This window comes from Hypomesus nipponensis, chromosome 18 (genome assembly GCF_054491055.1).
Source record: "Hypomesus nipponensis isolate SF chromosome 18, ASM5449105v1, whole genome shotgun sequence".
Taxonomy (NCBI): Eukaryota; Metazoa; Chordata; class Actinopteri; order Osmeriformes; family Osmeridae; genus Hypomesus; species Hypomesus nipponensis.
Genome location: NC_140378.1, coordinates 20,087,761 through 20,100,407, shown reverse-complemented (window position 1 = coordinate 20,100,407; position 12,647 = coordinate 20,087,761). Strand labels below are relative to the sequence as shown.

The 12,647-nt window shown below is 42.5% G+C and overlaps 1 protein-coding gene across 7 annotated transcripts in view; it reads left to right on the top strand.

The window, feature by feature from the left end:
- The window catches only part of LOC146252634 (scavenger receptor cysteine-rich type 1 protein M130-like), a 38,559-nt gene extending 29,595 nt beyond the window's left edge, over window positions 1-8,964 (top strand). For 6 of the 7 annotated variants that reach the window (XM_084680757.1, XM_084680756.1, XM_084680759.1 and 3 more), the window contains one exon: window positions 8,805-8,964. The gene's annotated coding sequence lies outside the window, so the exon portion shown is untranslated. Of the gene's footprint in view, window positions 1-8,691; window positions 8,777-8,804 lie in introns of those variants that run through there. The other variant, XM_084680758.1, reaches the window with a different exon arrangement.
- The last annotated feature ends 3,683 nt before the right edge of the window (window positions 8,965-12,647 follow it).

Genomic DNA, 12,647 nt, shown 5'->3' with positions numbered 1-12,647 from the left:
GAGTTTACTTTAAACTGTAGACATGCTAGTCAAAGAAATGCGGGACTGTTGTGCAATTCAGCACTGTAATATTAGCGTACCAAACTAGCGATTTTTAGAAACGTTTCAATTAGGAAAATGGTTGCAAATATAAATGTTCATGACTGTAAATAACACAAAACATGACTGTCATAATTTTTTATCAATTAATTAAGCCGAAAATATTATATTTAGCGGACTCTCTGGATGATCTGGCCGCCTTTGTTGCCGGTCGCGCAGTTTTTACATAGCCCTCGGTTTCAAGTAAGCTCCCGACCTCACTTGGTTTTAAGGGGTGTATACCCCTTAGTCTTAGCCCTTCCCCTAGCTCAAAAAGAGTATTGGGACACCACTAGCTCTCACGGGAACGCGCAAAACGAAGGGGAAGGGGTAAGGGGGAGTATTGGGATTCGGCCTAACTCTTGGTCTATACTATCAATGTTTCAGGATTGTTATAACTTTTTACCATTGTATACAAAATCGGAAAAGCAATACCAACAAGATCCACATGGGCTTTTTGTTAAAGTGTTTCTTTGCCTATACTATCTATGTTTCAGGATTTTGAGACCTTTTTACCATTGCATACAAAATCGGAAATGCAATACCATCAAGATCCACATGGGCCTTTTTTTCAAGCCAATAAGTGAAGGGAGGGGGCTTGTTGAGCCTATCCATTCCAGAAAGCCTTGTATCTTTGTGCTTTTGGGCGTGGCCTGTAGCGCCACCTATGGGTAATGGTGGGCCATTTGTGGTGTGGTAGTTACTCTTGGTCTATACTATCAATGTTTCAGGATTTTTATAACTTTTTACCATTGCATACAAAATCGGAAATGCAATACCAACAAGATCCACATGGGCTTTTGTTAAAGTGTTTCTCGGCCTACACTATCAATGTTTCAGGATTTGAGACCTTTTTACCATTGCATACAAAATCGGAAATGCAATACCATCAAGAGCCACATGGGCCTTTGCTAAAGACCAAGGAATGAGTGGGGGCTTGGTCAGCCCACACTCTCCTGAAATGTTGCGTGTGCGTCTTGGCCGCGCGTGTGTCAAGGGAAGGCTGAGTGTGTGTGAGATTTTGGAGCACGCGCGGGGAGGAGCAAGGGAGACATTCATTGGAAATTTGCCTAGAAATTAGCCAAGCAAGCATGTTTCAAATATTCACCAAAAATCGACCTTTCATCTTACAGTCAACTTTTTCACAGATTTGTGTTATGAACATTCTCAAGAGTTTTCATATGAACTTGTGATTGAATCAGAGTATCAGTTTTTGAATGGCTGATGTGTAAAGCATAATTTTAGCGTTAGCGATAAGTTCAATTTGCTTTATATCAATCATTTTTTGAGATATGAATTTGCCTTTGCACATGGTAACATGTTGTAGTGTCTTCCTCCGATCTACCAAGTTTAGTGTTGATATCTCAAAGATTTGCTGAGACATGACTTCACATCCTGTTTGGCGGCTTTTCTGATGAATTTGATTGGCTGTACCGGACAGACGGTTATGAGGATCAAAATTCCTTTGATAACTTTTGTGAGGCTTGGTCTGAAGATCATCTCTGGTGATTTTGAAGAAGATATGACAAAAATTGTAGGAGGAGTAGGCTTTCAAAGGTTTTTGATAAAACCGGAAATGGCGGGAAATCTATATAACCGGAAATTAACGACATGGTGTGCGTTGAACTCGGCTTGATCCAGGGAATCCAATGGTACCTCATTTTTGAAAATGAGTCATACGGTTCAAAAGTTGCGTGTGTAAACACAAGTCCAACTTTGACCCATTGGTGGCGCTAGAGTGGTCTAATGGGAGACATGAAACTTGGTGTAGGTATAGAAGAAACTGTCCTTAATGAGTGTGCCAAATTTCACAAAAAGTTGTCGATGGGGTCTAGGGGCTGCCATTGACTCCCATGGTACAAGAATTACAAAATATAACTGCAAGCAGTAATGGCGGATTCCTCCAAACACTGCGAACCATTGAAAAATGTTTATTTTTGACAAATTGTAACTGTATAGAAAAATGTATGCTGCAGAATTACCAATGGCATACCAAATCTGAAATGCAATACCATCAAGATCCACAAGGGCCTTTATTTCAAGCCAGTAAGTGAAGGAAGGGGGCTTGGTGAGCTTATCCATTCCAGAAAGCCTTGTATCTTTATGCATTAAGGCGTGGCCTGTAGCGCCACCTATGGGTAATGGTGGGCCATTTGTGGTGTGGTAGTTACTCTTGGCCTATACTATTAATGTTTCAGGATTTTAAAAACTTTTTACCATTGCATATAAAATCGGAAATGCAATACCAACAGGATCCACATGGGCTTTGGGTAAAGTGTGGTAGTTACTCTTGGCCTGTACTGTCAATGTGTCAGGATTTGGAGACCTTTTTACTATTGCATACAAAGTAGGAAATGCAATGACACCAAGGTCCTCAAGGGCCTATGCTGATATTCAAGGAATGAGTGGGGGCTTGGTCAGCCCACACAGTCCTGATATGTTGCGTGTGTGTCTTGCCAAGCCCGCGCGTGTCAAGGGAAGAATGAGTGTCTGAGAATTTGGAGCATGCGCGGGGAGGAGCAGGGGACACATTTCATTGTAAATTTCCCTAGAAATTAGCCAAGCATGCATGTTTCAAAGATTCACCAAAAATCGACCTTTCATCTTAGAGTCAACTTTTTCTCAGATTTGTGTACTAAACATTCTCAAGAGTCTTCATATGAACTTGTTTGACTGGCTTACGTGTAAAGCATTGCGAACCATTGAAAAATGTATATTCTTGACAAATTGTAACTGTATAGAAAAATCAATGCTGCAGAATTTCCAATGGGATACCAAATCTGAAATGCAATAACATCAAGATCCACAAGGGCCTTTATTTCAAGCCAAGAAGTGAAGCGCTTTAATCTTCACAAGAAGTGAAGTGCTTTGTGCTTTAGGGCGTGGCCTGTAGCGACACCTATTGGTAATGGTGGGCCATTTGTGGTGTGGTAGTTACTCTTGGCCTATACTATCAATGTTTCAGGATGTTTTTAACTTTTTACCATTGCATACAAAATTGGAAATGCAATACCAACAAGATCCACATGGGCTTTTGTTAAAGTGTTGTTGTTACTCTTGGCCTTTACTATCAATGTTTCAGGATTTGGAGAACTTTTTACCATGGCAAACAAAATCTGAAATGCAATACCATCAAGATCCACATGGCCTTTGCAAAAGACCAAGGAACACTCTCCTGAAATGTTGCGTGTGCGTCTTGCCAAGCCCGCGCGTGTGTCAAGGGAAGACCTATGGGTAATAGTGGGCCATTTGTGGTGTGGTAGTTACTCTTGGTCTATACTATCAATGTTTCAGGATTTTTATAACTTTTTACCATTGTATACAAAATCGGAAAAGCAATACCAACAAGATCCACATGGGCTTTTTGTTAAAGTGTTTCTTTGCCTATACTATCTATGTTTCAGGATTTTGAGACCTTTTTACCATTGTATACAAAATCGGAAATGCAATACCATCAAGAGCCACATGGGCCTTTTTTTCAAGCCAATAAGTGAAGGGAGGGGGCTTGGTGAGCCTATCCATTCCAGAAAGCCTTGTATATTTGTGCTTTTTGGCGTGGCCTGTAGCGCCACCTATGGGTAATGGTGGGCCATTTGTGGTGTGGTAGTTACTCTTGGTCTATACTATCAATGTTTCAGGATTTTTATAACTTTTTACCATTGCATACAAAATCGGAAATGCAATACCAACAAGATCCACATGGGCTTTTGTTAAAGTGTTTCTCGGCCTACACTATCAATGTTTCAGGATTTGAGACCTTTTTACCATTGCATACAAAATCGGAAATGCAATACCATCAAGAGCCACATGGGCCTTTGCTAAAGACCAAGGAATGAGTGGGGGCTGACCAAGCCCCCACTCTCCTGAAATGTTGCGTGTGCGTCTTGGCCGCGCGTGTGTCAAGGGAAGGCTGAGTGTGTGTGAGATTTTGGAGCACGCGCGGGGAGGAGCAAGGGAGACATTCATTGGAAATTTGCCTAGAAATTAGCCAAGCAAGCATGTTTCAAATATTCACCAAAAATCGACCTTTCATCTTACAGTCAACTTTTTCACAGATTTGTGTTATGAACATTCTCAAGAGTTTTCATATGAACTTGTGATTGAATCAGAGTATCAGTTTTTGAATGGCTGATGTGTAAAGCATAATTTTAGCGTTAGCGATAAGTTCAATTTGCTTTATATCAATCATTTTTTGAGATATGAATTTGCCTTTGCACATGGTAACATGTTGTAGTGTCTTCCTCCGATCTACCAAGTTTAGTGTTGATATCTCAAAGATTTGCTGAGACATGACTTCACATCCTGTTTGGCGGCTTTTCTGATGAATTTGATTGGCTGTACCGGACAGACGGTTATGAGGATCAAAATTCCTTTGATAACTTTTGTGAGGCTTGGTCTGAAGATCATCTCTGGTGATTTTGAAGAAGATATGACAAAAATTGTAGGAGGAGTAGGCTTTCAAAGGTTTTTGATAAAACCGGAAATGGCGGGAAATCTATATAACCGGAAATTAACGCCATGGTGTGCGTTGAACTCGGCTTGATCCAGGGAATCCAATAGTACCTCATTTTTGAAAATGAGTCATACGGTTCAAAAGTTGCGTGTGTAAACACAAGTCCAACTTTGACCCATTGGTGGCGCTAGAGTGGTCTAATGGGAGACATGAAACTTGGTGTAGGTATAGAAGAAACTGTCCTTAATGAGTGTGCCAAATTTCACAAAAAGTTGTCGATGGGGTCTAGGGGCTGCCATTGACTCCCATGGTACAAGAATTACAAATAATAAAACCACCAATAACAATAGGTTTCCTCCTTACGGAGGAATCCTAATAATAAAACCACCAATAACAATAGGTTTCCTCCTTACGGAGGAATCCTAAATATAACTGCAAGCAGTAATGGCGGATTCCTCCAAACACTGCAAACCATTGAAAAATGTTTATTTTTGACAAATTGTAACTGTATAGAAAAATGTATGCTGCAGAATTACCAATGGCATACCAAATCTGAAATGCAATACCATCAAGATCCACAAGGGCCTTTATTTCAAGCCAGTAAGTGAAGGAAGGGGGCTTGGTGAGCTTATCCATTCCAGAAAGCCTTGTATCTTTATGCATTAAGGCGTGGCCTGTAGCGCCACCTATGGGTAATGGTGGACCATTTGTGGTGTGGTAGTTACTCTTGGCCTATACTATTAATGTTTCAGGATTTTAAAAACTTTTTACCATTGCATATAAAATCGGAAATGCAATACCAACAGGATCCACATGGGCTTTGGGTAAAGTGTGGTAGTTACTCTTGGCCTGTACTGTCAATGTGTCAGGATTTGGAGACCTTTTTACTATTGCATACAAAGTAGGAAATGCAATGACACCAAGGTCCTCAAGGGCCTATGCTGATATTCAAGGAATGAGTGGGGGCTTGGTCAGCCCACACAGTCCTGATATGTTGCGTGTGTGTCTTGCCAAGCCCGCGCGTGTCAAGGGAAGAATGAGTGTCTGAGAATTTGGAGCATGCGCGGGGAGGAGCAGGGGACACATTTCATTGTAAATTTCCCTAGAAATTAGCCAAGCATGCATGTTTCAAAGATTCACCAAAAATCGACCTTTCATCTTAGAGTCAACTTTTTCTCAGATTTGTGTACTAAACATTCTCAAGAGTCTTCATATGAACTTGTTTGACTGGCTTACGTGTAAAGCATTGCGAACCATTGAAAAATGTATATTCTTGACAAATTGTAACTGTATAGAAAAATCAATGCTGCAGAATTTCCAATGGGATACCAAATCTGAAATGCAATAACATCAACATCCACAAGAGCCTTTATTTCAAGCCAAGAAGTGAAGCGCTTTAATCTTCACAAGAAGTGAAGTGCTTTGTGCTTTAGGGCGTGGCCTGTAGCGACACCTATTGGTAATGGTGGGCCATTTGTGGTGTGGTAGTTACTCTTGGCCTATACTATCAATGTTTCAGGATGTTTTTAACTTTTTACCATTGCATACAAAATCGGAAATGCAATACCAACAAGATCCACATGGGCTTTTGTTAAAGTGTTGTTGTTACTCTTGGCCTTTACTATCAATGTTTCAGGATTTGGATAACTTTTTACCATGGCAAACAAAATCTGAAATGCAATACCATCAAGATCCACATGGCCTTTGCAAAAGACCAAGGAACACTCTCCTGAAATGTTGCGTGTGCGTCTTGCCAAGCCCGCGCGTGTGTCAAGGGAAGACCTATGGGTAATAGTGGGCCATTTGTGGTGTGGTAGTTACTCTTGGTCTATACTATCAATGTTTCAGGATTTTTATAACTTTTTACCATTGTATACAAAATCGGAAAAGCAATACCAACAAGATCCACATGGGCTTTTTGTTAAAGTGTTTCTTTGCCTATACTATCTATGTTTCAGGATTTTGAGACCTTTTTACCATTGCATACAAAATCGGAAATGCAATACCATCAAGAGCCACATGGGCCTTTTTTTCAAGCCAATAAGTGAAGGGAGGGGGCTTGGTGAGCCTATCCATTCCAGAAAGCCTTGTATATTTGTGCTTTTTGGCGTGGCCTGTAGCGCCACCTATGGGTAATGGTGGGCCATTTGTGGTGTGGTAGTTACTCTTGGTCTATACTATCAATGTTTCAGGATTTTTATAACTTTTTACCATTGCATACAAAATCGGAAATGCAATACCAACAAGATCCACATGGGCTTTTGTTAAAGTGTTTCTCGGCCTACACTATCAATGTTTCAGGATTTGAGACCTTTTTACCATTGCATACAAAATCGGAAATGCAATACCATCAAGAGCCACATGGGCCTTTGCTAAAGACCAAGGAATGAGTGGGGGCTTGGTCAGCCCACACTCTCCTGAAATGTTGCGTGTGCGTCTTGGCCGCGCGTGTGTCAAGGGAAGGCTGAGTGTGTGTGAGATTTTGGAGCACGCGCGGGGAGGAGCAAGGGAGACATTCATTGGAAATTTGCCTAGAAATTAGCCAAGCAAGCATGTTTCAAATATTCACCAAAAATCGACCTTTCATCTTACAGTCAACTTTTTCACAGATTTGTGTTATGAACATTCTCAAGAGTTTTCATATGAACTTGTGATTGAATCAGAGTATCAGTTTTTGAATGGCTGATGTGTAAAGCATAATTTTAGCGTTAGCGATAAGTTCAATTTGCTTTATATCAATCATTTTTTGAGATATGAATTTGCCTTTGCACATGGTAACATGTTGTAGTGTCTTCCTCCGATCTACCAAGTTTAGTGTTGATATCTCAAAGATTTGCTGAGACATGACTTCACATCCTGTTTTGCGGCTTTTCTGATGAATTTGATTGGCTGTACCGGACAGACGGTTATGAGGATCAAAATTCCTTTGATAACTTTTGTGAGGCTTGGTCTGAAGATCATCTCTGGTGATTTTGAAGAAGATATGACAAAAATTGTAGGAGGAGTAGGCTTTCAAAGGTTTTTGATAAAACCGGAAATGGCGGGAAATCTATATAACCGGAAATTAACGCCATGGTGTGCGTTGAACTCGGCTTGATCCAGGGAATCCAATGGTACCTCATTTTTGAAAATGAGTCATACGGTTCAAAAGTTGCGTGTGTAAACACAAGTCCAACTTTGACCCATTGGTGGCGCTAGAGTGGTCTAATGGGAGACATGAAACTTGGTGTAGGTATAGAAGAAACTGTCCTTAATGAGTGTGCCAAATTTCACAAAAAGTTGTCGATGGGGTCTAGGGGCTGCCATTGACTCCCATGGTACAAGAATTACAAATAATAAAACCACCAATAACAATAGGTTTCCTCCTTACGGAGGAATCCTAATTATTTGTATTTATTTCAGTGCCCAAAAACATTTGGTCAATTCTGAGTGCATGTCCACGGCAAGTAACACTAGCGACAAAGGCCCAAGGGCTGAGAATGTTGCTAAAATAAATTACAGATTGTGACGGGAAACGGTAACGTTAACTTAGGTATTCATCAGGGAATTAAATCACATCAAATCGCAATCTTAAAATCGTCTCCCAGCGTATAACTAAGCAAATTAAATTTTGTTCGAGATCGCTCGGCTGAACCAGGAAATGATATGCCGTGTCTGCCATAGCTATCGGGCTCATAAAGTGGGAGGGGATCGGTAGAAACGTAGAGTTTGGCATGGAAAACCTGCTAGCGAGCAGGTTAGTTTCACGGAGTAAGTTACCATGGAAACTTACCAAAAGGTTTTGTTACCTCTCTTTCTGGAACGCGGAACTGGGAGTATGCCTCTTTTCAGGGTTAAACAACTCCAAGTTTTCACTAAACCCGCTACCTGGAATACCCCCCAGTTCCACCAGGATTACTTTAATATCAGCAACATTATATCCATCATTGAGTATTAATCACTGCTTATCTGTTCTTGTTGTTATATTAGCTGGAATAACTGTTAATGGTAACTTTTCTATAGCATATATTTGTTTCAGCATGGTTGCTTCATTAATGTTTACTTGAATAACTTGACAGGAGTAATATTGTGTTTTTTCTTGTTGATTTTTTGTACTTCAATTTGAATTGATTTTGTTAAGCACTTTTACCACATGTTAATGTCTAATATGTACAAATTAGAAAAAAACTTTGAAATGTCGAAAAAATATAAATGTTTTAATATTTTGAATACAAATATTCTCCTCTGCTTTGAACTCATTTCAACTGCTATCAAAAAATACTTTTCTCAAAAGGTTGAAAAAAAGATTCACCAAAAAAAGGTTCAGAAAGGGTGGAAGATTCTTTTTTTTAAGTAAAAAAAAAAAAGGTTTTCATCATTGATGAGTACTTCATGAGGACTCTACTGTACTATATGTACTCTGCTTTGCTTTACTCTACTCTGTCATGTGTGTGAGAACGTTTTGAAAGTAAACCTTTTTTTAAATAAAGTTTCAAAAAAGTTTAAAACTAAAATAATTTCCAATTGTGTTAATTTTTTGAAAGGTTGAGTACTTGATGAGGACTCTACTGTACTCTACTTTAGGATCCTTTGTTCTCCTCCCCTTTCCTCTTTACTTGACTTCGGTACGTGTCACAGCCCATAATTCTTGAACTTCAGTGAAAAAGTGCAGTCAGCACTTCAACCAGTCTTTTTAAACACCAGTATCTGACTTGTATTTGAGTGAAGGATGTGTGTACTTTTGCCATCTCTGCCACTGAGCTGAACTAAGTTTTGTTTAACTGTCCTGCCAGTTATGTAAAATAATTCAGATTTATGACGTGGCTGTGTACAAACAGACAAAAGACACATTTGAGGATCTTTATATCATTATTTACAGCCTTTATTTTGTGATTTCTCCCAAAAATATTATATACTACAGACAATGCATGTAATCAATGTACAATGGATCAAACTGGAGAAACAGAAGTCGAAGAAAAATACAAACAGTTTGTGATCGGAACATGATGATGAGAGATGGAGGGAGGAAGGGATGGAGAGAGGGGTAAGGAGGGAGAGATGGAGGGAGGAAGGGATGGAGAGAGGGGTAAGGAGGGAGGGAGAGATGGAGGGAGGAAGGGATGGAGAGAGGGGTAAGGAGGGAGGGAGAGATGGAGGGAGGAAGGGATGGAGAGAGGGGTAAGGAGGGAGGGAGAGATGGAGGGAGGAAGGGATGGAGAGAGGGGTAAGGAGGGAGGGAGAGATGGAGGGAGGAAGGGATGGAGAGAGGGGTAAGGAGGGAGGGAGAGATGGAGGGAAAGAGAGCGAGTTGGATGCAGGTTATAATTTTAGTAAGTTTCGATCACTGATATGATCATGTTTATCTGAGTGGAGACTGATGAGGTTCTAGCGTCACGGAGCTCCACGCTGAGGGGGAGGGGCTTATTTTGGGCCTCTTGAGGTGGACACAGAGAACACAGTCTCGGACACACCTCCGTAGGTAGAACACAGAGTACGCCAGGACAGTTCCAGGACAAGGTTCTAGAACACCACTCCAGAACGCTGGTGGGTGATTCCAGAATGCGGTTCCAGTACGGCAGATTAGAGCACGTGTCAGCAGAGTTCAGTGTAGCAGAGCGGAGCAGAGTTCACCGTGGGTGGAACAGCAGGTTGCACTTCCCAGCAGCAGGGGAAGTCAGAAGCTTCAACAGACAACAGAGGTGTGTGTAGACGACGATGATACTGCTACAATGCTAGCAGAGGTGTGTGTAGAGGATATCAGGTGTGTGTAGAGGATATCAGGTGTGTGTAGAGGATAGCAGGTGTGTGTAGGGGATATCAGGTGTGTGTAGAGGACAGCAGGTGTGTGTAGAGGACAGCAGGTGTGTAGAGGACAGCAGGTGTGTGTAGAGGACAGCAGGTGTGTGTAGAGGACAGCAGGTGTGTAGAGGACAGCAGGTGTGTGTAGAGGACAGCAGGTGTGTGTAGAGGACAGCAGGTGTGTGTAGAGGACAGCAGGTGTGTAGAGGATAGCAGGTGTGTGTAGAGGATAGCAGGTGTGTGTAGAGGACAGCAGGTGTGTGTAGGGGATATCAGGTGTGTGTAGAGGATAGCAGGTGTGTAGAGGACAGCAGGTGTGTGTAGAGGATAGCAGGTGTGTGTAGAGGATAGCAGGTGTGTGTAGAGGACAGCAGGTGTGTGTAGGGGATATCAGGTGTGTGTAGAGGATAGCAGGTGTGTAGAGGACAGCAGGTGTGTGTAGAGGATAGCAGGTGTGTGTAGAGGATAGCAGGTGTGTGTAGAGGAGGGTGTGTGTAAAGTAACGATGATGCTGTCAGAATTGTGAACGCCCCACAGTTCACCCTGACAGTCCCAAAATAAGGCAGTGGGTTGTAGGCACACTGAGGTAAAACACTGAGCTAACAAGTTGCATTGTTTTGTTTTTTCTGATTCCCAGTCCAGGCCTGCGCCATGGCAGGGTTGCTATAGCGATAAAACAGTTCAGACGTGTGATTGCAGAGCATAGAGTAGGAACGCGTCACAAGTGCATCATTGGCAAAAAAACGCTGGTGAGGCAAAGTTGTGTGTGTGTGTGTGCATACAAGTGTGTAGGAGCAAGCGCTATTTTAAAGAGGTAGCCGAGAAATGAGCAATAAGAGCCACAAAGGAGGTTCCCCTCTCAGGTTCCCTCCACTACCTATACCTGCCGACGGAGAACGTGAGGAGAGCCTGAGAATCCTGTCTCCCCATGTCAAAGACGCCCACCACACCTCCCAAACACCCAGCCACACCCACACGCTGGGGGCTCCAGTCCCAACACGCCAGCACAGAGATGAAAGGAGCGGTCATGTTATGAGGTTTGACCAAGGAGCTGCTGGCATGAGGCTGCGATGTCACATCCTGCCAAACCGGACAGCCAACCGGAGTTCAGAGTGGATCGATGGACCGAGGACTGTGGTTCTGTTCTCAAGTCGGCCTGTTTGGCTAAATCCTGATGTGATGATATCAACATGATGGGGGGGGGGAGAGAAAGAGAAAGGAGGATGGAGAGAGGAAGTTAGAGACAGAGGGAGAGAGAGGAAGATATCGGTAGACAGGGAGAGAAAGAGAGGTGGACAGAGAGAAAGGGGGGCTTCTGAATTTCCTTCAGTTACTGATGTTTAGGCATATTTAGAAATGTATTGAGGAATACCATCCAGCATTTGAAGAAATACTAATACTACTAACAATGACGTAGTGAGTACATTTTTTTTTCAACTAAATCCCATTGACACTACAGAACACTGTGCAGAGGGGAGAGGTAGTCTGTTTTGGTTGGACGTGTCACCTCGGTGTGACAACCGGTGAAGGCAAGGAGGGGCGGAGCTGAGCTGCCGTTGCAGCTTCTGATTGGCTCGTTAGGTCGGGCTACTGCACACCTGTGGAGCCAGTCAAGCGGCTCGGAATAACCCGACACTACGGGAACCACGGTAACTGAACGGGAGTTTTAACCGATTCTGGCGAGCCATCTCATGACCTTTCTAACGGGTTGTTAGTTCACCTACACCAGACACCGTGAGTGGTGACTGGCAGGCAGCCCTGGAGCTGGTGAAGAGCCGGTACCGGATGCATGGTATGATCTAGGACAGGGAGTGTCCAAATCCAGTTCTCGAGGGCCGCTGTCCTGCATGTTTTAGATGTTTCCCTGATCCAGCTCACCTGATTCTAATGCATGGTCGTTATAACAACCCATTTAATTGAATCAAGTATGTTGGAGCAGGGAAACATTTAAAACATGCAGGACGGCGGCCCTCGAGGACCGGATTTGGACACCACTGATCTAGGACAGACTTTCTCAACCCTGGTCCTCGTGCCCCCTGCCCTTCATGTGTGCCTGCTCCAACACACATGGGTCCCTGAGGACATGGATAGGACTGTATTACACAGTAATAGACCAGGGTTGACAAAGTCTAGTCTAGGATTAATAGATATGAAAGCTGAGACAATGGCGTCGGTACAACGCGAAAGTTTGGATTTCACGAGAGCAGCAGCGACTCGCGTCCTACAGAAACATAAATTGATGTTAACTAACAGTAGCTAGCTATTGCTCCATCAAAACAAACGATCTATCCAATTCCGAACCATCGCAAAACTAAAGCTCCCACAGTTCGTTATGAAA